Source organism: Pogonomyrmex barbatus, unplaced genomic scaffold, assembly GCF_055798465.1.
Source record: "Pogonomyrmex barbatus isolate J1 unplaced genomic scaffold, ASM5579846v1 scaffold6, whole genome shotgun sequence".
NCBI lineage: Eukaryota > Metazoa > Arthropoda > Insecta > Hymenoptera > Formicidae > Pogonomyrmex > Pogonomyrmex barbatus.
In genome coordinates this window covers 4281471-4308386 of record NW_028297160.1, presented here as the reverse complement: position 1 = coordinate 4308386, position 26916 = coordinate 4281471, and the positions used below count along the sequence as shown (strand labels likewise).

The following is a 26916-nucleotide window of genomic DNA, read 5'->3' as shown; positions in this document are numbered from 1 at the left end:
ATGTATACTTCAAATAATTTTGTTTCAGTTAAACTTGAATTATTTTAATTATTCCTTTGTCTTTTCTTTAAATTATGAAGGTATATTATAATTTATGTTATTATTATTAATTTATCTTTAAGTAATTTATCTTTAAGTTTTTAATTTAATTATTTCATTTATTATCTGCAGAATATGATATTTTTTTACGTAATGATATATTTAATTATATAATAAAATATTATATGAAATGTAAAGTTAGTAAATATTTGATAAAAATAAAAATGTTACAAATAGTAATCGAAATAAAATTTTATTTTTATATCAACACGAATTTTACATTTTTGCGAATCAATTTTGATATTTTTTTATATAATTCAGTTTATAGGCTTTCTTAATAAATAAATAAATGAATTCATCGTTCGAATTACAATTTTGATATTTATACATTTAGAAATCGTGTGAACAATATCGAAATTGTTTCATATAATCTATAGTGATTTTAAAATAGATCGTTTAGAACAGGAAATGTAGAGAACAAAGAAAAGGAAGAGAAGAAGATAACCAGTAAAAATTACACGGAAAATGAAGCTCTTGAGATTCAATTCAGCACAACTTTGTGAAAGTTTACAGGAATAAAGTGCCGCTAAGTTGAAATAAATATTTATTCTCGTGGGCTTAATTTCGACACTTTGAAGACCTGCATTTTATATAAAATTTCATCTCCAAAATATTTTTGCGTAGCCATCCGTTGGGAGGACTTAGCAAAAGCGCACACGTCCCATGACGTGCTTTTGCGGCGCTTTGCATCTAAAATTTACGGTATTTCTCAGAGGAATGTCAGTTTCGTGACGAAGTCTAAGTTAAGAATAAAGTCAATAAATTTGGAAATATATATGTAACTTTATGAACGTATTACAAGCATATCACTTTGTGTATAATAATTTGTGACAGTTTAGACATTACTTTCCTTCGTAAAATTATTATTCCGATAAATCAAGCAATACATTTTTAGTTATTTTTATTACATATACTGTATAAAAATGTTATATAATATATAATTTTCATAAACAAATTACTTTTTATAAAAATGATAAATTTAGACAAAGTTACATGGATTAATGATCATATATGTAACGTATTATATGCCAAATAAGGCATAAAAGAAATTTCTCAATATATAAAATTTGTTTTATTTAATCCATTTTAAAGTTAAATATTTAGTTGTCTCTTTTCTTTGAAAAAAATATGATTTCTTTTTATCAAATATTCAAAATAATAACATTATTTATTTATATAAAAAGCATAGTTTATTTCCAAGATTGAACTCAATTTTCTCAATACAATGAGATAAACAGTTCATGGCATAGCAAAAAGTATGAATTAAATTTGATTTATCTAATAATTATTATTAACTGATGATTAATTGTTTTAATTCTTAATTATTTAATTCTTATTAATTTTTGTTTTTTTTTTTACGAATTTTTATTATTAAAGTTGTAATATATATTACATAAGTATTATTCTTACTAAATTAAAAAGAACTAGCTCTAATGTCTTCATTAGTTTGGATTCTTCTTGCGAATTTTCCAAACTTTGACGAAGATCAGGTATAGGTATTGAAGTCCTTCTCATTGCTCTTTAATCTAACTCCTAACGATATTCAATATCAGAAATGAAGGAACACTACAATTACAGTGACGAAAAGTTGGGTCGACAAACTTCCTCGATGTCCGAGTACCGTTATACTCCATGCCGCATTTGTTTCACACAAGTTACGTGCAAGTGCACCGGAAACCGATCACAACTTGTCGCTTTCTACCGCAGATGTTGCCGTTATTCCATTCGATACGGGTGATACGGCGCATTTCAGATTGCTGCACCGAATTATATATTTCGCTCAACAATGATATACAAATGAATATGCTTTTTTCCCCGGATTGCTAAATGAAACTGGGACTATAAGTATGAATTACAGATGGATTACTATTACTGTAAATGTTATTGATAATAATGTATGCACGTGAAAGTGTGGTATTATATAATCTAGAATGTAATATGGATATGACATATGTAATAATGAGGATAAAATATGTTGACGCGATGTAATTTCTTTTTATTCGTTAAAAAAGTAAGAGAAAATTTTAAAACGAGATTATTTATAAAATTGCATGTTTATGATACATGACTACAAAATTAATTTAAAAAGATATAAGAAAAAAACAAATATATATTTAATGTTTGGAAAAGAAGAATAAATTGTAAAGAGGTGTAAAAAAGTGATTTTATATTCTAATTTTATAAAAACATGAAAATTGGGAATGCCAAATGCACCATGTAGACGCAATACATTTCATCATTCTTTGTTAACATTCGACAGTGATGACAGTGTGATGAAGCATTGTATAATGTTATTGAAACTCACATAGATGTTACACAATACAGTTGTAAACGTGCGTTGTATTTGGAGAAATTGTTGTATGGAAAATTGTTGCAAAAGACAAATTTAATTTTGTTTTCACAATGTATGTTTATTATAAGTAAACATGAGAAGATTTAAATAAAAAAATTATTTAAGTTTATAAATTGTTTAATTAAAAATTATTTAAGTTTATAAATTGTTTAATTAAAAATAATTATTTATAGAATTACTAACTAAATTTTTGTTAAATAATATTTTTTTCTTCTAATTGGAAAGATGCACATATATATAAAAGTTAGTAGAAGCCATGATCAGTTAGTTATTATGCTGCACATGTCAATATGCAAATACACACTAACATTAAATACATCTATTTTATGTTCTCTTGTTTTATATTCGATATTGATGCATGCATGCGTTTGAAATGATTATATTCGCATTGCTTCGAGTTATGATCATAGTCAACATAATATGAGAACAGGAACGTAAGATTGTGTTATGAAATATTTATTTTCTGTAAGATGTATTTGCTTTCACCAAGAGAACAATTTTATCTTTTGAAAATTCTCGTATTTTTCGTAACAATATCCCATTTATCATCTTCTTTAATGCGTTCTTTGCATATTAATGCAATATTTGCATTTACCATGAATTTAGTATCAATAATAATAGCATGAGACATTTAGCAAAGTTTACATTAGAGAAATGAAGGATTGTGAATTTATGTTGATTTATTAGTTTTCCAATGCAATAAAATAGCGAAGTAACGCTTTTAATTACATATTTATATTAAATAAATTATTATGAATTCATATTATACAGGTAGAAATTGTTAATATATTTGGAAATATAATATAATACTTATATCAGAGAGAGATATGAGAAAATAATTATTTTATATTAAAGATGAAAATTTTATAGATACAACATTTAATATAATGCATATTTAGCAAATATTTGAAAAGTATTGGATTAAATAATTCATATAATGGACAGAATTTTATATAATAAAAAAAATTGACTTGCAAAATTGGCGTAATTTTGCATTACAAGAGTCGTAAAACATATAATTCATAATATTTTTACATATAACTCATAATATATTTTTACTTAAATAAACGGAATTTTTAGTAAAATTAAAATTTTCATAAATAGAAAAAAAATTTAGCAAAAATGAATGCGTTTGAAGTCATTTATTTTATACTTTCAATCCAATGCCAAGTTAGATTATATTTTCTATTATGATAGAGTTTTTAAAATAGGTCCTTAAATCTTAAAGTGAGATTTTTTTAATTATTAATATAATATATAATAAATATAAATATATATATATTTATTATATATATTTATGTATACATATATATAAAATATTTAAAAATTATTGTATAAACACTTTACTTGTTTATAACATTGCTGTTATTGTTTATAACATAATTATTGAATTTAGATTTCGGCTAATTATTGAATGTGTATTTTGTCGTTTATTATCAAGTTACTAATTATTATCAGATTATTAGATTATCAAATTATGAAATTATCATATGAATTGAATGATTTATTTATAAATATACACGGATATATATATCAATTTATTTGTAGGTTTGTAAATACACTGATATAAATACATTGATATAAATATATTAGCTTTCCAAATCTGTATATTAACAAAATTTTATTAATTTTTTTTAACATAAAACATAAAATAAAAAAAATCTTTCTAGAATTCTTAAATTCTAAAATAATAGTTAATATATATCAGACTCGAAATGAAAGATATTGTATATCACTGAAATTAAAAATGTGATACTAATATTCTATATTATAACACTCTGTTTTCTGAATGAATAATTTTGATCTGTTCAATATTAAATCTCTGACATTGCGCTTTCAAGCTTTGCTCGCGCACAACTAACTCTCTTCATATTCATATTATTCAAATGTTTGCTCTTCGAAAGGGCTATGGAACATGTAACGTTTTCCTTTTCTCTCAGAATAGACGCATGAATTTAATAATTTATTCATTTTCCCTATTAACTAAGAAAGAAGAACCGTTAAGTACAATCTTTTAAGTTACGTTAATATATCATTGATAAATGATATATATGTATGTACATATGATATACTCTCAAAGAAATCCAGCTTATAATAAAATTCTTGTATTAAATCCTTTTATTCGCAGAAAGCAAATGTCGTTAAATTTTAAAAACATTTTTTTCATAAAGCAAATATCTTTGCAAGAAAGTTACGCATTAATGTCATGTTAATCGCATTTAGTGTGCCACTATGTAATGTGTGTTTCGCTTTAAAATTTTAATATTGGTTAATACGCTGTTGCCGTTAAGCATCAATCAGTTTTAGCTGATACATAGAACGTATACAACCGATTTGCAACAGAATACAAACCACAGGGTAATTTTCCGGAATATTAATTTTCAATGTTATCAATACAATGTAATGACGTGTAATATGTCGATAACTTTATCAAATCTCGGATGAAGTAAAAGTATTTGCTTGTATAATGAAGATTATACTGTGATTAAATAGTTAGAAATGTTAACTTCACTCAACTCTGTTTTGAAGTAAAAGTATATGCTTGTATAATGAAGATTATACTGTGATTAAATAGTTAGAAATATTACTTCACTCAATTCTGTTTTGTATTTTTAGAATATTCTAACAATATTTTCAGATTCTTTGATTATTATATTATATTTTTAATCAAACATTTCTCTTTTTGAAATTAATAATTTATTTTATAAATTTTTTTTATTATAGATGTTTAATAACTTCGCATTTAACAATTTTTGATTCCCAGAAATCTGTGGTTTATAAAATTAAAATTTTAAGGCTTGTATTGATCTCGAATTCCTTGAATTTCATAGCTAGGTATATATTGGATGACCTTAATTTCTCTCTAAAGTGGAAAGACAAAGCTTTTGTACGTCTAATTTGCTTCATAAATCGTGACTATAATTGCTTCTCATTACAATTTTTAGGAAGAATAACTAAGAATAATAAAATCTTTTTTTATTAGATAGAAATATTTTATAAAGATACATATTATATGTATAATATTAAAAGATATTGAATAAAACAAATGCAAATATAATAAAACGATAAAATTAAATTAATTTTTATAAACATGAAATAAAATTAATATTTTGAATATACAATATGTAATAAATGTAGAATTTACAAAGAGTGATTAACAATAAATTTAACAAATTAACATTTGTCATCAAATTTACATTATCGATAACCATACACGAACCGTATTATTATTGCTGTTTAAATCTGAACAGAAATGTTGCATATTTATGCTTCGATTTATTGTTATATGAAACATTATTAAGATATGTTTGTTTTATTACAAATATAATTTAAAAAAAAAGATTATATAATGTACATAGTGATTTATGAATTTATAAGTAATCATAATATTATTAATGTTTTAATCTGAAATTTACTAATAATATTACGATATGAAAATGTATATCTATACATTACTTATCTTTATTAATCTCTAAAAAAAATTTCCATTATTTTTCATGATGATTTATATTTGCGTTTAAAATATAAGTAAATGAAAACGAGCAAAATATACTCACGTAATTACTTTTTGATGAATTGATTCTTCACGGAGAAGCTTTGCATTGTCATAGGTATGCCATAAATTTTAACACATTTTGTTCCGAACATAGTGCACAATTTATCTTTTATGACACATTTTTCTTAATAACTTTCTGGTTACAAATATATATATTTTTTATTATATCTCATGTGCATTCTATATTATTTAAAATTTATCTATTTTCTAAAATTTACTATTCTATGTCTTGAAACAATTACGATTTTAAATTTTATTTTTAAACTTGATTCAGCAAACATGGCGCTTATGTAACTTAGAATCATTCAATAAAATTCAAAAACAAAATCAAGTAAAATTTTTATAGCACAATAAAAAACAGAATATTGTTTAATTGAAAGTTGAAATAATATTGAAGATTTTAAGTTGTGAAAAAAAAGCTTTTACATTTTAGAATTTTTTATTTATATTGAAATTAATTGTTTATCAAGTTAAAACTATGTACTGATATCGTCTTCAATAGTATTTTTTTTAAATACATTAAAATTAAACAACTATCATTATATTATTAGAAGAAATATAGAAAAGATATATATTTTGTAGAAAAAATATATATTTTGTAATATTTGTATATAATTTATATCTTGATATTTTATTTTCGTATAAAATATGAACGACACGTAACTTCTAATCAACTAACTTCTTTTAATGTCAAGATCATATTCTATGATATATTTGCTTTCATGAATATAGTAGAGATAGTTCTAGCAGAAAAATTTCAGAAAAATTATAATAGAAAAAAAAAAGAAAGAAACGAACGAGAAGTATGACATTTGGTGATATATGCATCCTTTGATTAAAAATGTAATTGCGTTTTCATATGAAAGTCTCATCTTTTGAAAATGCATTTGCTTCATGTCATGATTATTTAAAAGCATTTTGTCTTTGTAAAAATTGCTTGGCCATGAAAAGTTATATAATTTTTTCGAAGTCAAATCAAGATTTCATATTCACGGTATTTGTAATACTTTTTACTCACAGAATTTATTCTTTTTGGAATTTTGAATTTAGTTTATTTCTTTCTATTTCTTGAAATTAATTTAAGTTTTGAGCATTTAATTTGAATGCAATAAATATTTTGGCAATTTTCAAATAATTGTAATCAATAATAGAAAATAATAATAAGAAATATGAAAAAAGAGAATTTTTCACATATTATCTTATTGAATCACTATTTTCAATGTTTGGTTATACTTGTACTGTTTCTCAGAAACGTAAATCTAGATAATTTTAATTTATTGTACAAAATTAAAACACGTAATAGAACTTTGTGAAAACCAAGCCTTCGTGAAATGATATCTATTTTAATTCAGTGCAATGATCAGTACAATCTCTACGTTTTATTCCATTCACATACGCCGGTCTCGCTTTCCTTCGGGTTGACGTTTTCTCGCCGCAATCGAGATTATATCCAGATTGTAATGCACAGTGGTGTCCCAGAGAGATGTTTCGCATAATTGCAATCGTATATTGTAACGCTGGCGGTCCAATTTTCACGATTTTTTTCTTTTTTCTCATCTATGCTTTGTTCTGTTGCCTGACACCTGCCTTGTATTTCCAATCCAATTTTAACTCGATCAATGTTACGTTTGTACAGGAGTGGAAATGCAAGTGAAAACGGAATCGAACATATAACAGCAGAACAGTACTGTTTCGGTACAGAGACGTAAAAAAACGTAAAAGAAGATTCTATAACAATAATAGAATCGTTAAAATGAAAGATAATGTGTCTTTTATATAAAGTAAAATATATCTTATATCTTTAGATACTATTAAAAAAAAAATAAGATTTATTTATGTTAGTAATGTCTGGACATTAAACTATAAAATTTTAGAATACCTGAAAATTCCACAAAAGATATTTTAGAACTAAAAATTTGCATATCAAAAAAACTGCCAAGAATCTAGAATATAATCCACAGAGTTTTCAAATTTGATTTATTATGTAAAATATATAATATATTTATAAAGAACTTTAATGAAAAATAATTGTATTGTTTAGACATTGTTGTTATTAAATTTTTTAAATATACTATTTTGTTCAAGTAAACTTTATTTAGAACGGAAAAAGAAATAGATACATAATAGGCATAAAGATAATTTTTAAATGTTCAGGAAAATCTGATAGTGAGATTTTATATTTTTAAATCATTTAAAGAGTATTTATTTGAGTATCTAAAGTAGAAATGTAAGAAAATTACATAATTAAATAATATTATTAACCTAATGTTAGATTAATAATGACTGTAACTATAAAAATAATTTGTTGTAATTTTTTAAATGTCTGTAATCAATACTTGCATGTAAATATCACTGGAGTGACAGAAACTTTCGTAACAAGCTGATTGTGCGCCACTAATGATCAGGTTGTTCAGCAACATGATAGTTTTGTTAACTCAATCGAGTGGTAATTTTATCGAGTGATAAGTTTATAGAATTTGTCAACAAAGTACTCTTAATAAGTAAGAATGACAAAGTTCAAGAAAAGTTTTGCGAAGAACAGAAGTGGACTAAGTAAGATATCATTATCCACATGAAAGTCTTGAATTATCAAAGTGTTTCTGTACACGGAAGGTGTGAAAAATGACATTTCGTAGCTTCAGTCAAAGATAGCATCAGATAGATATCGTTCATTTCTAGGTATCGAAATCGAGTTTCGGATCAGAGAATTCGCTTGCAAAGATCGAGAAGGCAAGTGGTATCAAGAGCAAAGCGAGGAAGAAACTATATTTTCAATTTCGGTTTTTACGATCGGATTTGCTTCCGAAAGTTTTGATTGCTCGATTTATCCTGACCAGGTGAATCATGACATACGATTTTTCTTAGTGATGGCGTGACGATAGGTTGATATACTTCATCGTATACACTGAGATTTATACGATACTTTTGAAACGAATGACCTTTGTCGAAAGATCTATTTTGCTACATAAAAGGCAGCATTTTGCGAGGAAACGAAATAGTATTAAAATCCAACGTTTTATTTATTTTTCTATTAAACATAGATTTTATCTCACGATAAATCTCAATATATTTTCCTATTTTATTACAATGCACTTGATATTTTTAATATTTAAATATTTTTTGGCTTGAGATTTGATTAGATAGGTCTTCATTTTTTTGCTTGAGCATACTTTGGGGACATTTTGAGATTCTGAAAACTAATATTGAATTCCAGCATGTACTTAGGAAACACATTGAGATGAAGTTCTACGTTTAAATTTTAATTTAGCAGAAGTACACTTTGTCCGAATAACGCAAAGTTAAAATGAAAAGGCTAACATAGCGCTTGGCAAACGGCAATTTTCACGGATACTCAGCGATGGTAACCATCCGACGTTGCAGGAATATCGATTATCTGACGTTGCGCCCCTGGCAGGATTAAGCAAAAGAGCGTAATGTCGTCAGACGGTTGCCGCCACGTCAGAAATTAAATTTCGCATAGTCTCTCTTGACAGATGGCGAAATCGAAACCTCGGAGTCTTGGATTATAGCGCGTCGCTGTTTTCGTGCGAGCTGACAGCATTGGGCAACGACAAATTTATTGTCTGATCTGACACGGGAGCGAGTACGCGAACGAAAATTTATTGTCGCAAGATTCCGTGGCTCGTGCTTCGCTACGACAATAGAGACATTCCGGAAGCGGAGAGGACAGTAACATCTCACCGTTTCATCGATCGATAGCTTATATTGCTATTTTATTTCGACTTGAATTCCGACTCGGATAACTTCAAATTCGTACGGTATAGAAATGTAGTTGTCGCGCTTGCTCTCAGAATGTACGAGACAGAGATCACGTTCCACTTACACCGAGCACTTTATGATACGCGGCGCGATGACAAATTATATGTCTGATGTTACAACCGCGGGGAGGCGGGGGCGAGGGGGAAGATGCCGCGTTATGAAGCATCCGATATCGCTCACGCGTCGCTTGCAGGCCGGAATTTTCCCGGCGGCTTATCGGGGCGGAAGACGACGCTGTGATTCTGCATCCGGCGTTTTGCGATAGCTCTCGATTTTTCTCGTTTTTCTCAATTTCTCCGTCTACTTGGACGGTCGTTCAACTGTGAACGGAGATATCAATCGAATTATAGTCCGGAACGGCGATGACACCACGCTCCGGGAAACAAAACCTGGCCGAGGAAAAAACGGCGCAAGAAATATCGAAATTGAACGCCGGCTGTGCTGGCACGTTATAATTATGCGAAGCATCAGACCCTCGAGGGAATCGTCACCATTACTTGTGAACAGCAGAGCTATACTCCGGGATTACTGGCAGCGAGGTAATGCGAAAGAGAATGTGTCGTGAGAAACGAATGCTGCGAGCTCAGAGGAAGAAGAATACCACGGGGAAATAGTAAAGAGAGCTTTCGGGTTCTAATATGGGTGCATTCTAATCGGAGCGATATACCGTAAGACGGTACTTTGTCATGAAGGAAGATATCTCTCCAACAATTCGTGCAACGTGACAATTCTCTATTCCGCTTATTTGATAACACAAATTTATGAAATTTCGCAATTACTGCGAAAAACGTATTTAATTCTGTGCGCGGTTAATTTTTATTTTATAAAAATTTAACATGTACGAAGCTACTACAAAGTTACATTTGCTAAAGTTATTAGATAATTAAAATCAATTATATTTCAAGAGAAATATAATTTTTTCATTGCTTTTTTTTAATCAAAATTTTTAATCAAAAATTTGTAAAACAGGTAATAATTTTTTTATATATATATGATTATCTTTTTATATTTGAAATTTTTTAAATAATATTTGCATAAATTTATTAAGTGAATAGTATTCGTTATATAAAAAATTAAGCTATAGAATTTTATAAAAATAATGTTGAAAATGTATATTTACAAAGTTACAAAATCAATCCGTAATACATTGTAGACTTATGTTTATATATTTTTGGAAATATACAATACTCTTACTTCAATTGAAAGTTTCATTATACTATTATTATTTAATATTAACTTTTGAATGAAATGTTTAATTTTATATATAAAAATTATCTAATTAATTATTGTTTGTTTGTAAAAATAAAAAATATTTTTTGGAAATGAGAAGATATTTTTTAAATATATACAATTATACATATCATAAAGAATATGTATAATTATTTTATTTTTAACAACAAGGAAAGATTGTGTTTTTAAATAGCTAATCCATAAATCTACTTTCATCAGAATTGAATATTTCTTAATTTCTATTTTCTCGGTTCTCTCACGTTAACTTGATTGTGTCGAAGCGAAGAGACATAATTTGCCGGTAAAGTGGTCAACTGAATCTGAAAATTAGGAAAATAATTTCTTTTCTGTATAGTCATAATTAGACAAACTTTGCGTTACAAGTAAATATATTATAGGCAGAAATATTTTTGCGTATAGCTACATATTTTGCATATAATTTTAACAGGGTGGAAAAATATAGATTATATGGGAGAAAAAAAGAGTTAATGAAGTGCGCAAGGCAAAGAGAGACGGCACTGTAAATAACGAGGAAAACAAACGGTTTCCGTTGTTGAAAACTATTAAGTACCGAGAAATATCGCGGTGCGCATGCTTGTCGAGTAGTCTACGTCAAGAGAGCAATTCCATTAGCCAGTGCGTTCGTGTGCGATCAGCTTTCCGCAACGGATGCGCTCCGACATGCATGATATCTTGACAGAGACGCGATCCATAAACATGCCTGGAAGATATCTGAAAAATATTTATTTTTGATGGTAAAAAAATAAAAACATTGAAGAACTTATCACGAAGAGCAGAAATAATAGTCAGTTCTGTTAATAGACAATTCAAATCTCTCTCTTTCTATCTTATTATTTTTCAATTTTATTTTCAATAATTTTTTTAAATTACTTACTTAATTTAGTTTTTTTCAGGTTACTTTTTATTTTTCTTTTTTTTATATTTGAATATTTATATTTTATATTTTAAAGGATGTAAAATATTTCTTAGTTTTTATAGTAAAATGATATAGAAATATGATGAAAAGATTATTATTACACTGTTATTATTGTTAAAGTTATTGTTATCAATATTAATTAAAAGTTAATTTTCTCTGAATATGATAATATCTCTATATAATAGTTTGTTATGAAAGCACGTCGAAAATTAGCTGGCATCTTCTCATCACGATACACGTAACATTTCGCTTTTGACGTCATCTCACCATCTGCAGCTCTTACGTGGCAAGTGTAGTGAACAGATGCGGCATACATTCGCTCGTGTTTACACCAGGGTAACTTAATGGATAACTTCGAATTCGTACTCAATTTGTGCATCTGTGTGCAAAAATATGTGAATAAACGCAATCAAATCGTATAGCTCGGTAAATGCACGTCGCAAAGTTCCAACCTTGTCACTTTGAATGATCGATGATATCGAAGTAATCCTTCATTTTAAATTAGCCTGGTATAACTTTAATGTCCAACTACTTTTACTTTATTCTTCACAACATATTTTTCATATTAATGCAGTAATCATAATGTTAAAATACATTATTTAGAAGAAGATATTAAATCAAGTCATTAGAGTTTTCACATAAAATTTTTATAAATTATTTTTACTTAAATTTCTAAAATTTACTTATATTGCTTAATAATATACGTAATAATCTTGTAATATCAGTAATCACTAATTTCACTTTTTAAATCAATCGATATATTACTCAGCCGAGTTGTGAAAAGTCATTCGTAGACTTTAATAGAAAATGTTTATGCTTTAATGTTTTGAGATGATCCAATTTTCTACGCTATTACGTGGAACAAGCGAAAGTTGATTCGAATTGCGAGGACTTCCGTAGCTTTTGGAACTTCAACATTCAGTAGCGGTTATGTGTTACGAGCTTCTGCCACCACCGATGTCTCGTCTCTAGCTCTGACTCGGGTAAACGCATACGAAAGTTCAGTCAATCGCAAAAAGTGTCTCGGAGTGTAAAATATGTCGTGTGCATTCCATTGGAATAAAATACTGTGCGAATGACAATACGTTTAACACATTAGTATGCAAAACGCGCGAACGTATATTCATTGGCGCACTTCGTTTATATCGAATACGTGCGTTAGTCTGCGTACATGCATGTTTGCATTCATGCGCTCGCAAGACTACATATTTCAAATGCGAATGTAAATGTCATTGTCTTTTCGTGCGTTCCGATACGTGTTGCACGAAAATCATATAAATTATCAGATAAATGGGGGAGAAAGAGAGAGAGAGAGAGAGAGAGAGAGAGAGAGAGATTCTTTATAGATTAAATATGTATCATATAAAATAACTTAATGTTCTTGCAAAATTAATTACAAAATTAATTTCTAATGACGTTATCAGAACATTGTTGCATGAATAGGGATTAATTAAAGAGATTTTATGTATGTACCAACACACACGCACATTTTATATATATTTATGTGAATAATTAAAACATGAGTTTGATTCTTTTATTGGAACTTAACTGTTTAAGATCAATAATTGTTAGAAATTGTTTTATTTCTTAGAAATTGTTCATAATAGGCATACTTTTAAATAAAGTGGCTTTAATATTATGAAAAATTGAAATAGAATTCACAATATACGATCACAATTGTATATATACCTGTACATTTCAAATGTCGGATTGACAAACAATCAATATAAGAATTAGTAAAAACACATTTCTAAAATTTTCTTTTCTTTTTTTTTTTAAATGTTTTATGCAACTATGAATAGTGGTAACTGTGGGAATATGCTGCTGAATGATGTAAATTTAAATATCCAGTGGATATTCCGTGATATGTTACGTATGGATTATTGCGACATGTGACATAATTTCCGCGCACTGCATACACGTTTCGTGCATCTTAATGATCATGTACCAGCAGAGTTACGGGATTAAGGTAAAATCTCATAGGTACGCGAATTCGTTCGTAAAGTGCATGCATACGCGTGCATGCATACGCGTGCATGCATACGCGTGTACATGAGCAAAGTGCTATGGAAAGTCGGAGCATAACCCAAATACCTTTGGTCGACGAACACGCAAGCTACACTTAGTAGCGGATTAGTATTAAACGCAGAGAGTAATGTCTCGTGTAATAAAAATGAGATATTGAACTTGTTTTACCTAATCTGCAATGCTGGCTGTGCAGCTGCATGTAACAATGAAAAATTTAAACAACTGTTACGATGGTTTTTCGCATAGCGATTTACAGAAATTATTAAATATTTTTAACTATTTAGCACTGAGAATATTTCTATATACTTCATTAATTTATTATACCATCTTTCCTAAATTTTTTTATATCAATCTTAATTTTACTGATTTCTTAAATACATTCATGATTAGAATAATAACTTCTTATAAAAATAAATATTGCATGAAATATTGCGTTGAGTATATATAATATATGTGCTGAATATGTATGATTATATATATGTATGATTATATGTATATATGTATGATTATATGTATATATACATGCTTATCTACATATATGTATAAGTATTAAAACTATTAAAAATAATTAAAATTATTATGAAAGTCTTAAAGTAAAAATTTCATCATAATGTATACACATGCTTTTTGACAGATAAATTTGGCAAATAAATAGAAAAGAATAACATATACACATAAGTTCTTTTCTTTACATGATATTTTATTATACAATATTAATTCTTGCAAAGAAAATATTAATTCTTGTAAAGAAATTTACAAATTGCTTTTATATTTACTTTAGATTAGCGTTTTTATTAATTACACATTATCCTTAGCTCTAAAATTGTTTTTTAGTTAAATGATTTAATAATAATACAATTTACAAGATAAACATTCACTTATGTAGTTGATAGGCGTAATTACAGGAAGAAAGGAAATCTCGTGATTCCTTCGTTGCGTTTTCTAGCAACCCGCAACTGCATTGGTTGCGGTCGTTGCGTTACACATCCGAGAGATCTTGGAACAGTCCTTAAACCCCTGTAAATCCAACAGGATTGTTTCCGCTGTTTTAGCTATGAAACACGACAACAGTTCTAGGACTCGAATTTCGTGTGGTACTCATGGCTTTTCAGCTCGGGTGTCCTGAGAAATCACATCGTTAATAACAATTTACCACAAGAACATGCTGTAACGCAATACGGCGGTGATTTCTAAGTCTTTTGAAATATGAACAATCCATTTTCCATATATTTTTATTTAATTATATGTTAACAAAAATGTTATAGAAGACAGATATTTGCATTGTTCTTGAAATTTATTACTCATGCATAAAAATTTTTTACTTAACATCCTACTTATTTGAAAAAACGATTTAGAAAAATAAGAAAGTAATACATGCTTTATTTTACGAAGTCAATTTAAATATAATAATTTATATATTATTTAGATAGTATATATTATCATTTTTATGCAATTATATTTTTTATTTAATTCATATAAAAATATAAGATTAAAATTCATCCAAAGCGTAGTATACTCTTTGTATTACTTAACATTTTTACTACTTGAAATTTGACTTATTTAACTTATTTGACAATTTAAGAAGAATAATTAACTTATTATTAAGCTAATTATTAAGCTTAGATCAGTTCAATATTTTTATATATGAAATATATAATAATGAATTGTCGATCATTGAGTTTTTTGTTGCCGATACTGCGCGCTATTTGTATGAGAAAGTCTTGCTTTATTCCATTAGCAAGTTAACGATCAAGTGGTTCTTCGATCACTATAAAAGTAAAAGCGATATCATGTCTGCGCAATTAAGCATCGTCAAGTGTCTAAAAGAGAAATGAAACGAAAGGAAGAGAAGAAGGAAATAGTCGAACACGAAATTGACATAACTAATGGTTTTAAAGTAATGCACTCACCCAAGTAATTCTCGATTGCGACTAGAACAGAAAACTTTGATTTGCCAAATCAATAGTAAAGACGAAGTTGATGTTTGAGTGCTGCTTTTAAAATAACAATTATTAAGTTTGCGAGAAGGAGTTTGTAATATATCAAAAATAAAGAACGAAAAAGCAAATACCCGCTATTCTTCTTTACTAAAATAGAAAATGAAAATTTATTATTTATAGCATCTAATTTGTTATTAACAGATATTAAATTTTAGTACTTAATGTATAACGTAATAAAAAAATGTTGAATTTTTAAAAATAAATTAAAAAGAACCGAAAACAGAGAAATATTTTATAAATATATTTTGATGAGGAATTTTATTGACAGAAGAAAATGCCGAATATTTGCTTTATAAACTGCTTGATATTTCGTTTTGCACCATTCACTGCACGCAACACAGCATTTCTCGAAAAATGCGAGCGACATCCTGTCGAGCGTAAATGCAGCTATCGTAGAAATATCTAAAGGAGATGGAGATGAAGTGCATAGAATTCGAAAATCACCAGTGAATTGGAAAACAAGGATACGCTTCGTCACCTTTCCGAAATCGATCAGTCACCCTTTACAAAAAAGAGTGTAAAATTTCGGGAGTTTGGTGGTTAAAAATAAACGTAAAAAAAATGCTTGCACCGTAAAATACAACACCGTAAAATATTGGATGATTTTCGAGATATACAGAAACAGTAATCTTCTTGCCGGAAGGAATTGTCACAGGATTTTGCTCGATTGTTTAAATTCTACTTCTCTTCGTAGCTGTTTTCTTCGAATTTTCTGCAAATAAAATAGAAAATTTGTTTTTTGTTAATGCACACATAATGTATCTTCTTGCACAAATGTTGAGATAATAATGTATACTCTAGAACAATATTATATTTGAATAATAATATCACATAACAGTATTATATACTGTATTATGTATATCCATCTATCATTGTATGAAATATGTTTGCAAAAGTTTATTTATTAAAATTTTACGAAAGTTCTCTTAATATTACATTGATATGAAAGTAATTATTACGACATGCGTGTGATGGATATAATGGATTAAAAGTTACATCCTAATAAATGCCGTTTTGAAGTGAGATTAATTTTATAAAATTTTGAACATCATATTATATAAAATTTTATTGAAATCTATCTGTGATATTGACGTGGAAACGCCCAATGATTATACACAATTTGATTGGCGTCCATGAGTGAGATTGCATAATAAAACAGGCGAAAATAAAGAGAGTGTAATGTCCTGGCTACATATATAAAAATAAACGAGGAAAAGCATTCGTAACTCGCGAATGCTAGTACATCAGTCACATGAAAAGCTTTTCATAATATGCAGTATTGTAATGTATTTACATTCTTCTCTCGTCATTATTCATGTAGATGTTTCTATTGCATTATGACAGTTTGAGGTGATAATAACATACATAACATCGTATAAAACGTAAAAGGTAATATGACAAAACTTCGTGAAACTATAATATAATATCAATGCTGCTAATTATATTCTATATATAAATATCTATTTTATTTTTAATGCAGTTTTATTAAACAATATATCAGAATCGATTTATTCCTTTATCTATTTTTTTTCTTATAAATTTCGATTCTATCACTTATATAAGTAATAAATTAAAAGAGTGAGTTAAAAGTCTTATTAATTAATTGCGCGAAGTCTGTTCTTGAATTACATTAATATCAATATAGCGTATATTTATATCGCTTGCATATTGATGATTATATTGCAATCTACGGAACTTTGCGTGGCAATAGTACTTTTTAATTGCCATTAATAGTTGCAAAATATCGAGTAAATGTACGTGTGCGCGCGCTAGCGTGTGAGTTATATGAGCAACTTCGTGGAACTTAGTTATTCGTCTATTATATGAGTGAAGAGGTAAGAGAAAATGTTAATTATATATTCTCATAATTATATATTCTTGCTTTTTTGTCTTTCGTGCTTTGGCAAGAGAAGTTATGGCAGAGAAATATTTTTGTTTAAAGAACTTTATCGAACTCTCTCGTTATTATTGGAAGAATAAGCAGTGAAAGAAGTGGATGACGTTTTCCTTTCATTTTAACTCGCATTCTCAAGAAAATAATTTTTTCTTTACCATCAGAAAGACAAAATCAAGAAAGTTTACAAAATTAGAAAGTATATATCATGTAAATATCTTCGGATATTATTTTCATGCTCTTGAATTTGTTTTCTCTTTTAATGAGAATTGCAAATATCCATAATGCAAAATGTTATGTATTTTTCTTGCATCGCAAATTAAAATTCTACTCTTTTTTTTTACTGTATTTTTTGTTTATATTTATTTCATGTTTTATTTTTTGTTATTTTTCAATTTTTGTATAAACCTACGATTTCTTGTATAATACATTTGAAATATTTAAAAATCATTTGAATTTTTTCTCATAAAATATGGATTACAAAATGTAAAGACCAAAGTTTGGAATTAGTTTGGTGAAAGGGCAGACAGAAAAGAAATAAGACAAACTAGGACAGTAAAGAGTAAAATGACAGCGAGCGGAAGGCAGGAGTTGCAAATTGCATGAGAGAGGATGCCGAGAATGGAAAGTAGAACGTTGAATCCGTACGCAGGAATCTCATGTAAACCAAATCCGTGTTTAAAATCATTCACTGACCATAACAACCTTTTATCACAGTGTTTTCACAGTCGTTATAGTTTGGATGTTCTGTTACGATCAATTTACGAGATGTTTATGATGATAAATATTTTATTTATCTGCTTCGTCCTCTATTTTATTTTCTATCATCGCTTGTTTTTTGCTTAATAAAAAAATTCCAATAGAAAATTCTTTCGCAGAGGCGCGTTACCACACCAGGCGTCGTTTGTGGGAGAAAGTAGGCGGAAGGTAAAGTCCTTAGTAACTCCCGCATGAGGTTATCGCAAGAAATGACGCACCGTTCCACGACATAGCTGTCAAGCTCCGCACTGGAACTTTCGCGGTACTATAAAGTTTTGCAAGAAATTGCGGAAAAAAGCAACGCTATTTTATGCTGTTGTTTTTCCTTGCCTTCTACTTCTTTAAATCTATCCTAATTAGACTGTGTTCATTATCTTCGAAACTTTTGCCTTGTTCATTACGTGCTTGATTTACATTTTATAGATCAGCAACTTTGCGCATTTTAATTTGTCATGTTAATTTTGGTTTTGACAATCATTGCAATTGATTCATCAGCGAAAGATCCTTCTTTGACAAAGACTCTAATTTTCGCTTTCATTCAATTAATGTTTCACGTGATCCAACTCTGAACTTTTCACGACAATTTCGTCAAATGGCATGTAGTTTGACGACTGTCAACGACACGATGGTTCTGGTCTCGGAAAATCAGCGCAGACTATACTCGAGCAACTTATCTCTGAAAATCCCTCCTGGCGCATTTCTTACTCTAACGACGTCCAAGAAGTTCATTGCCTTCGTGGACTTAAGTTTTTAGAATCTGCGATTATCTAGGACAAGATTTCTCTTGGGATTCTAGGATTTTATTCTTAATTTATAGTCCAATGAATTAGGAATGTATGATTATTAGGTTTTTTTAACATTTACGTATTTGCTATAAACTTATTTTTATATTTGCTATATAAACTATTTTATTACATACGTGATAAAAATACATCGCTCCAATAAATGATGAAATAAAATGTACGCGGTGTGTGTAGCAAAAATATCAACATCGCTATTACATAAATCTTCTCTCAATAATTATTATTTTATAGATAAAATAAGAAATTAGAAACATCTTTCGAGCTTTAAAGGAAGACAGATTAAATTGTATCTTTTTTAATTGTAAAAATCAATAAATCTTTTAAGTTGCTAAGAAAAATCTTATTTTTTATGACACGATAAAGAGCTTCAATCACCATCGCTACTTATTCTTTAAAAATAACTTAATTCAATATGTACATGTTTAACCTTCTTTCCATATAAAATTACAAATAAAATCTATAAATACGAGGAAACGGTATGTAATTTTTATGTAATTCAGTTTTTTTTAATGTTTCAGATATATTGCGTAGATGTTTAATTAAATGCAATCGCGTGCTGTTTAATATACAGGGTGAATATTTATTAAAATTAAAGATACAATATACATTAATTATTAAATTATTTATTTAGTATTAAATAATTATTTTGAGGTTAATAAACTCATTGTATGAATTATGAAAATAAAATTTTTAATAACGATGCTAGTAGATTAATTTAGTGTAAAGACACATAATGTCGGTTAAGTACAGATGGCTTTTGAAACCCTGTCGCAAAGCGCATTCGTGCGCCTGAGGGAAGAATATCTTCTGCATGAAAATAGGATATATATGTTAGGGAGCCATTTTCGTGCTTTCTATAAACAAAGCACAGAGAAACTCTTTATCCGGCATATTTCGAATGTCCTCGAGGTATCCTCGTGAGATATACTTTTACAATGAAATTCCATTTCGTGGTTATCAAAGAGATAAAATAGGTTGTCGTCGATTAAAAGAAAAAAGAGAAAACGTTGTTCTACGTCCTAATTGCCGGAATAAAAAAACCACTTTGAAAGAGATGTGTTGCTTTCAAAAAACGATCTGTATCTGGCACGTAGAAGAGACTTGATGCAATATAAATACAGAAGTCTTGCCTTTACTTTGAATGTAGAATCGTTAAATTGCATTAAGAGTTAAAAACTTGTTTACTTTAGGCTAAAAAGCTGTCTACGCCATAAAATAAAAAACAATATATAAATCATTTTATGCGTTTTAAATCCAACTTGTATTTTCATACAAATTACAGTATTATCACAAAAATAATATAAAATAATTTTTCTCATAACAAAGAGCATTATATTATAGTTTATGTGATTATTTGACAACGAAAAATATCGTATAATATATATTTATATCTATATATTTTACTTTCATCTAAATTCATTGAAATATAAACTTGAAAAATAAAATATACAATTGTATTTTACTTTCTAAATTTATATTTAAATTTAGATATTTGATTTTTTTAACCAACTTGTTAGTTGCTATTAGAAAAAAGGTAATACTAGTTGGATTTATCAAAAGTTTACCGTATCTCACTTGCGCAGTGACGCAACCGAATACACACACATATATATGTAGGTGCGACACAGCAATGGAGAGGGTGCGGCAAATATCTATCCGCAATCCCGTGCCAAGGGGCCAAGGTCGCTTTTATCTCGCATATAAGTGTCAATGTTGCTGTCGCACCAATAGTGCAGAAGAATTTTCTAGCCTAACACTCTCTCTATGGTGTGCTTTCGTCTTCGACGAAAAGCTACCGGAAAAAGTTCGATTTGCATCAGCCGGCGTTCCGGTCGTTAGCTGCGATAGGAAAAAGCCGCGATAGTGCAATTTGCTTTGCCTAGTCCGCGCGTTCGCGTTTCTTGTGCATCAGCAAAAAGTACGTCGCCTTCATAATGGAATTGGCTCGTATCTGGAATGTCAACGATATAAAATATTTCAGAGAAACACCTAAATTTGGTTGAATACAAAATCATTGTTTTAAGAACATCTGAATTTTTCTGTAACCCGTTTTTTTAAATCGACATGTTTAATATTAAAACTATTAAAGATAATATTTTTTTAAGACGCTGCTTTTTTTAACTTTGAAAAGTAACACTATAACGTTTTTCCGAATATGTAATTTACTTGTACATTTATTAATTTTGGTTAATATGAGAAATATAACTTTTTTTAAAGAAAGATGGGAACTGACACGAATAATGGTTATACAATTGAAAACGTGTTGTATCGAGATGCAAGATCATTCCTGATTTATTCAAATAATTAATTGAGTCGGTATTAAAGCGAGGATGACTTTCTTAGCTTGGCACTCAACTGCGACATAAATTTATACGAGATACGTGTTTCATCGATTCCTTGTAGCGTGAAACTTCTGTGGAGAAACGAGTTTCGCGCATCTAACTGACAGGAAATATTGCGCGGTTATTTTTCGACGAGCAGAGGCGGTCTGTCACCTCGCGAATCTTCGCCGGGATGCATCGCAACTTCCATTTCCGCTTTCATGGATACTAGCAGCTCTTCCAGGCTGCTGCGGTCACGAAGCCATTACGTTACGACGAAGGACGGATTGGCAGATGAAATCCCTTTACTATCAACCACCGTAGGTATCGAGCTCCGTAAAAGACGGATATGTTTCCCTATAAATGCAAGACGCATCACATTTTGTGAAATGCACTTTACCATGATAGGAATCGGCCAGTCTTAACGTATTAACGTTTATTTTACTTGAAATATTTTTATCCTTTTATTTGTAATATGTGCAAAATATCAGTATTCATTAGTGTAGAGATATATTTAATAATAGCACAAAATGTATTAAATGTATTAAATTATTCACGAATTAAGAAAGTTTAGATTAAAATAGATTTTGCAAGAATTTGAAATTTAGTTAGAATATGTTAAATAAATTTCTAATATAATTAACAGTTTAAATAATTTTTTAAATGAGACTTTTTGCAGAATTTTTGATTCAGCGTTAAACATAGCAAGTCAATGATGACTTCAAAAGAAGAAATATAAAGAAAAGAGGAATATTGTAGTTATATCAAATTTAAACAAAGTAATTTAAACAAAGAATAATATCGATATTTTAAATGAACTTTTACGTGTAAACTATTTACTAGCATTAAAACAACGTTGAGAAGAATAAAATTGAGGGCAAGAATATTAAGAACATTAATACTCTTTAAAAAACAACTGAATCTTTTCCTTCTCGTTTTCAAATCAACAAATCTAAATTCAAAGATCCGATAAATAGATCCAATTTGTTTTTAGTTAGATCAATTAAGCTCTGAATATTTTATGTGAGAAGTAGCAAAAAAATAGGATTATTGAGTTCCTGAAATTAATAATGGCAGGATATATAATAGTGTTCGGTCGGTTCTTCGCACGTGAAAATTTTGGCTCTCTATTGATCGTCTCAGGACTGAGTCTTTCAGCACGCGAAAGAGCCCGAACGATTGAACATCGCTTAAAATCACTCCGCTCTGCAAGATGATTAAGCTTAATTGAATCTCTAGCGCAGAATTGAAGCTCTAGAGAGACGTACATCTACATAGAGCACGGGCGCGAGAAATATCCATTTTGGTGGATTAACGCGTTTTACGCCACGAATTCGCGATTAATTCGTTCTCTAAAACATGCCTTACGCGCTGCACGTCAAAGACCTGTTTCCACTTAAGGTGAGATTATTCCTATGTCTGAAATTCGGAATTAACAGTGGCTTTGCGCAACATTAGTGAGTGAACTAGATTTGGTAGACGTTTCAACTCACCTCAATCTGTGCTCCCAGCTGGATCATTTACCAACAAGTGCGAACCGTATTCTCCGCGGTATTAGACGTCGAGGGATTAAACATAAATTTAGCATGACACTGTTAGTAGCAGTGTGTGTTTATCTAATTTCCAAACAGCACCAGTTTGTTACGTTTAATACAAATAGGCATTTTAAATGAAATTGTTAGAAAATAATACTGCAATCATAGAACATTCATTCTGGACTGTGCAGTTAGCAAATAATATGAAATAAACTCTGACGGACTCTAAATCCGGGAATATTTGTTTCTTTCAACTCATTTCGCACATGAAACTTTGCGAGAGGATTGCGAGTGGAAAATATTACATTTGTGCTTCAGTAACTCTAAATTTAATATGTTCTGCATCATTAGATTGATGTAACGATTTAATTTATTAAGTATATTTTTAAGATATTTAAGAATGGCTTAAATTTTTAAAAAATTGTACAAATTATAATAATGATTTTTTAATATATTTTATAGGAAATTTAAAAAAACATCGGAAGCAAAATTATAAATATTTGTATTTAGTGATTTATTTACGACATTTTAGTTCTCAAGAGCTAAAATATATTTGCAACAAAACATAGCAAAATAAAATTTTATTTATATATAATAAATAAATCATCTTATGATTAGGAGAATCAAGAATTAAATATATTTCTTAAAAATGTATATTTTATCATCGCAATCAAATCTTTATACCCAGTAATTTTATAACCAACCAAATATTTAAAAAAATGTCATAAGCTATCATTTGCTTCTGAACAATTTGACTTTTTTTCTCAGTACGATTGTGTTGTTAAAGATTTTTATAAAAAATATGCTTGCTTCTTTAATTTAGTAGTGCGAATTTTTTAAATGTATTACGTTCGAGGAATACCGCAAGCAAGTTTCGATGGATAAAACCTGATAACTTTTAAATATCTGCATTTCATGATAATAAATAAACATTCCTGGAACATTCTTGGACTAAACAGAAATTCCTGATTAAAGATACAATTAAGATGCAAAACTTTGTATACTCGTTTCCGTTTCTCTAAATTCTGTATTGTATTTTAATTGAAATTTATTAAGATTATTGCAAAGTAGGCCATTTTACACGATATTCGAATATTCACATCTTCCGTCTCAATACAATAATATCATTTTAATTTTGCAATTTGTAAATGATATTGTCATTTCTTGATGAAAAATGTTTGTAAAAAAGTATTCAGTCATTTTTGCAATAAATAAAACAATATTAAACCATTATAATTTATTGATTCTCTCAGGTATGCATGTTCGTTACCGAGTTATACGTTTAAAACATCGTAATGAATTTCACTTCAAATTTTAACTGCTATTTTTTAAAGCTTACATGTTGTATTCGTATGGCATATACGACTGAATGTTTTAATGAGGTATATTACTATGTAAACCATATTGCCTTTTCGTAAAAAATATCAGGTAGAATCAACATGATATTTTTTTTTCTGTGAAATATATCACATATTAATACAACTAAAATATCTTATCTTATTAATTTTATAAAAATAAAAATGTTGTAAATATAATGTCTAATATCATATATATATATATATATATATATATATATATATATATTTCAATTAAATAATATAATTTTATTGCATTATGGAAATACCATAGCTATTCAATGCTTTAATAAAGATCAAACGAAGCTAAGAAAACTGACTTTCCTATTATATTCAGGCTTGGCTGACAACCACAAAATTTCAGACTTTCCAATTGCTTTTCACGTGAGTCTCGTAAAGGTGTGTTTCCTTCGCTTAGGAGCAAAAATATGGCTGTAATATTATTGTCGCTCTAGTTGCCGCAACAGCTTTCTTCAGAATCCGTATTTCTTTCGTATTTCACGTTCTACTCAATGGCAGACAGCCTACAATTTTTACCTTCGTCATCATTGACCAATCAGTAGAAAAATACTTGTACTCTGGAAAACAAGGTCGCCACAACACTTTTTTACACTTATTCTTTTTCTTCATTTTGACACGTAAAAGTGTAAGTTTTAAAATTTAATCTAATATTATCATATGTAGTATTATATATAGTAGAGTAGATCAGTGAAACGAAAGACTGTTCTGAATATATATATATATATACATGTTTATGTAAATATATGTACAGAAAGCTCTCGATAATTTTAAATCCGAATTTATTTATTAATTTAAAGATACTTTTGAATATAGAAAAACATTTTTTTATATTCTTTTATTAATTGTTTAGAGATACTTAATTATATAAAAAGGAAAGAAAATATAAAAAATTTTGAAGCACATTTTATCTAAAGTGATAGAAAATACAGATTTTTGTTATGATGGTTTGCATGAACTAATCGATTTGCACGATGTCGAATAATAGCGAATACATTGTGCATTCCCATAATACGCTTATGTATTGTATCACGTCAGTATGGGAACGGCTGCATATCTTAAGTGATATACATTGCAGACCATGAACATATTCAAAAAGCATTTTTGCGATGAATTGTATATTATTGACTTTTTCAAGAACTCTTTATTTCTAGTAGCAAAACGCGAGCGACTTTTTTGTATGCATGTTTTCGAAAAGTATATTTTTCTTTTATATCAGCTATGTAGGCGCATACCGATTATGTATAAAGATTGTGCATTTTATGGCTATCAGTCGATTGCTCATTGTCGTATTTTCATTGATATAAAAACTCTCCTCCGGGTCTCAGCAATTAGTCCATCGTTCTGCAGTTCGTCGTTACGCGTGCGATTTATATCACCCCATTGAGCAAACAGTGATTGGCAGCTACCAATTGGCATTGTCCGCAGGTCATTCCAAAATAGAAGCCATGAAATACAAGCGAACGTGTTGATGTATTTATATAAAATCAATTTCACAGGATATAAAATGGAAAATCTACATACGCATATATGTGATTGGAAATGATATTGAATAATTTGATGATTTAATGATAATTATAATTGCTTAAACATGAAAGAAAATGATAAAATTATATAAACGATATGTTATATCCAAATTTATTTATTTAAAAATTTTTTGTAATTTTTTAAAATATTTTTAATTATATATATAATATTTTTAATATAATTTATTATAATAATATTTTTAATTATATATCTGAATAAATTGAAAAAAATTAATGATACAAAAGGGAGTTTAGATTATAGAAATTTTATTGAACTTTTAAATAAATTATGAAACATCTTTTAACACGTTGCATATTAATTTTATGTAATTTGGTATCCATGGAAACTCCTACGCGATATAATTATTGTAATTGTTATATAAATTGTGGAGTTTTCCATAATGGAAAAATTGCTAAAATTATTATTGTAAAGAAAAAAGATTTAGTAAGTACTAATATTGTAATATACGTCATAATTATGTTCCGACAAGTGATATCAGGAAATATTTAATGATTCTTTATATAGCTTTATTTAACTGAAATATCAAATGACTTAAACAGAAAATCTTATGGATTGTCAGTGATCAACGCGGTACGGAATGTGTTGATGAATAAAATCAAATGAAACACAATATTAAAATGTGAGTCTGATTTGACATCTATTTAATTTTTATCATTATTATTTTTATTATCATTTATATTATTAAATGATTAATATGAAT

General features: G+C 28.3%; 1 protein-coding gene across 4 annotated transcripts in view; it reads left to right on the top strand.

Annotated features, from left to right (window-relative positions):
* The window catches only part of Nmdar2 (glutamate ionotropic receptor NMDA type subunit 2), a 162452-nt gene that overhangs the window by 31364 nt on the left and 104172 nt on the right, over positions 1 to 26916 (top strand). The gene's annotated exons all lie outside the window — the stretch shown is intronic.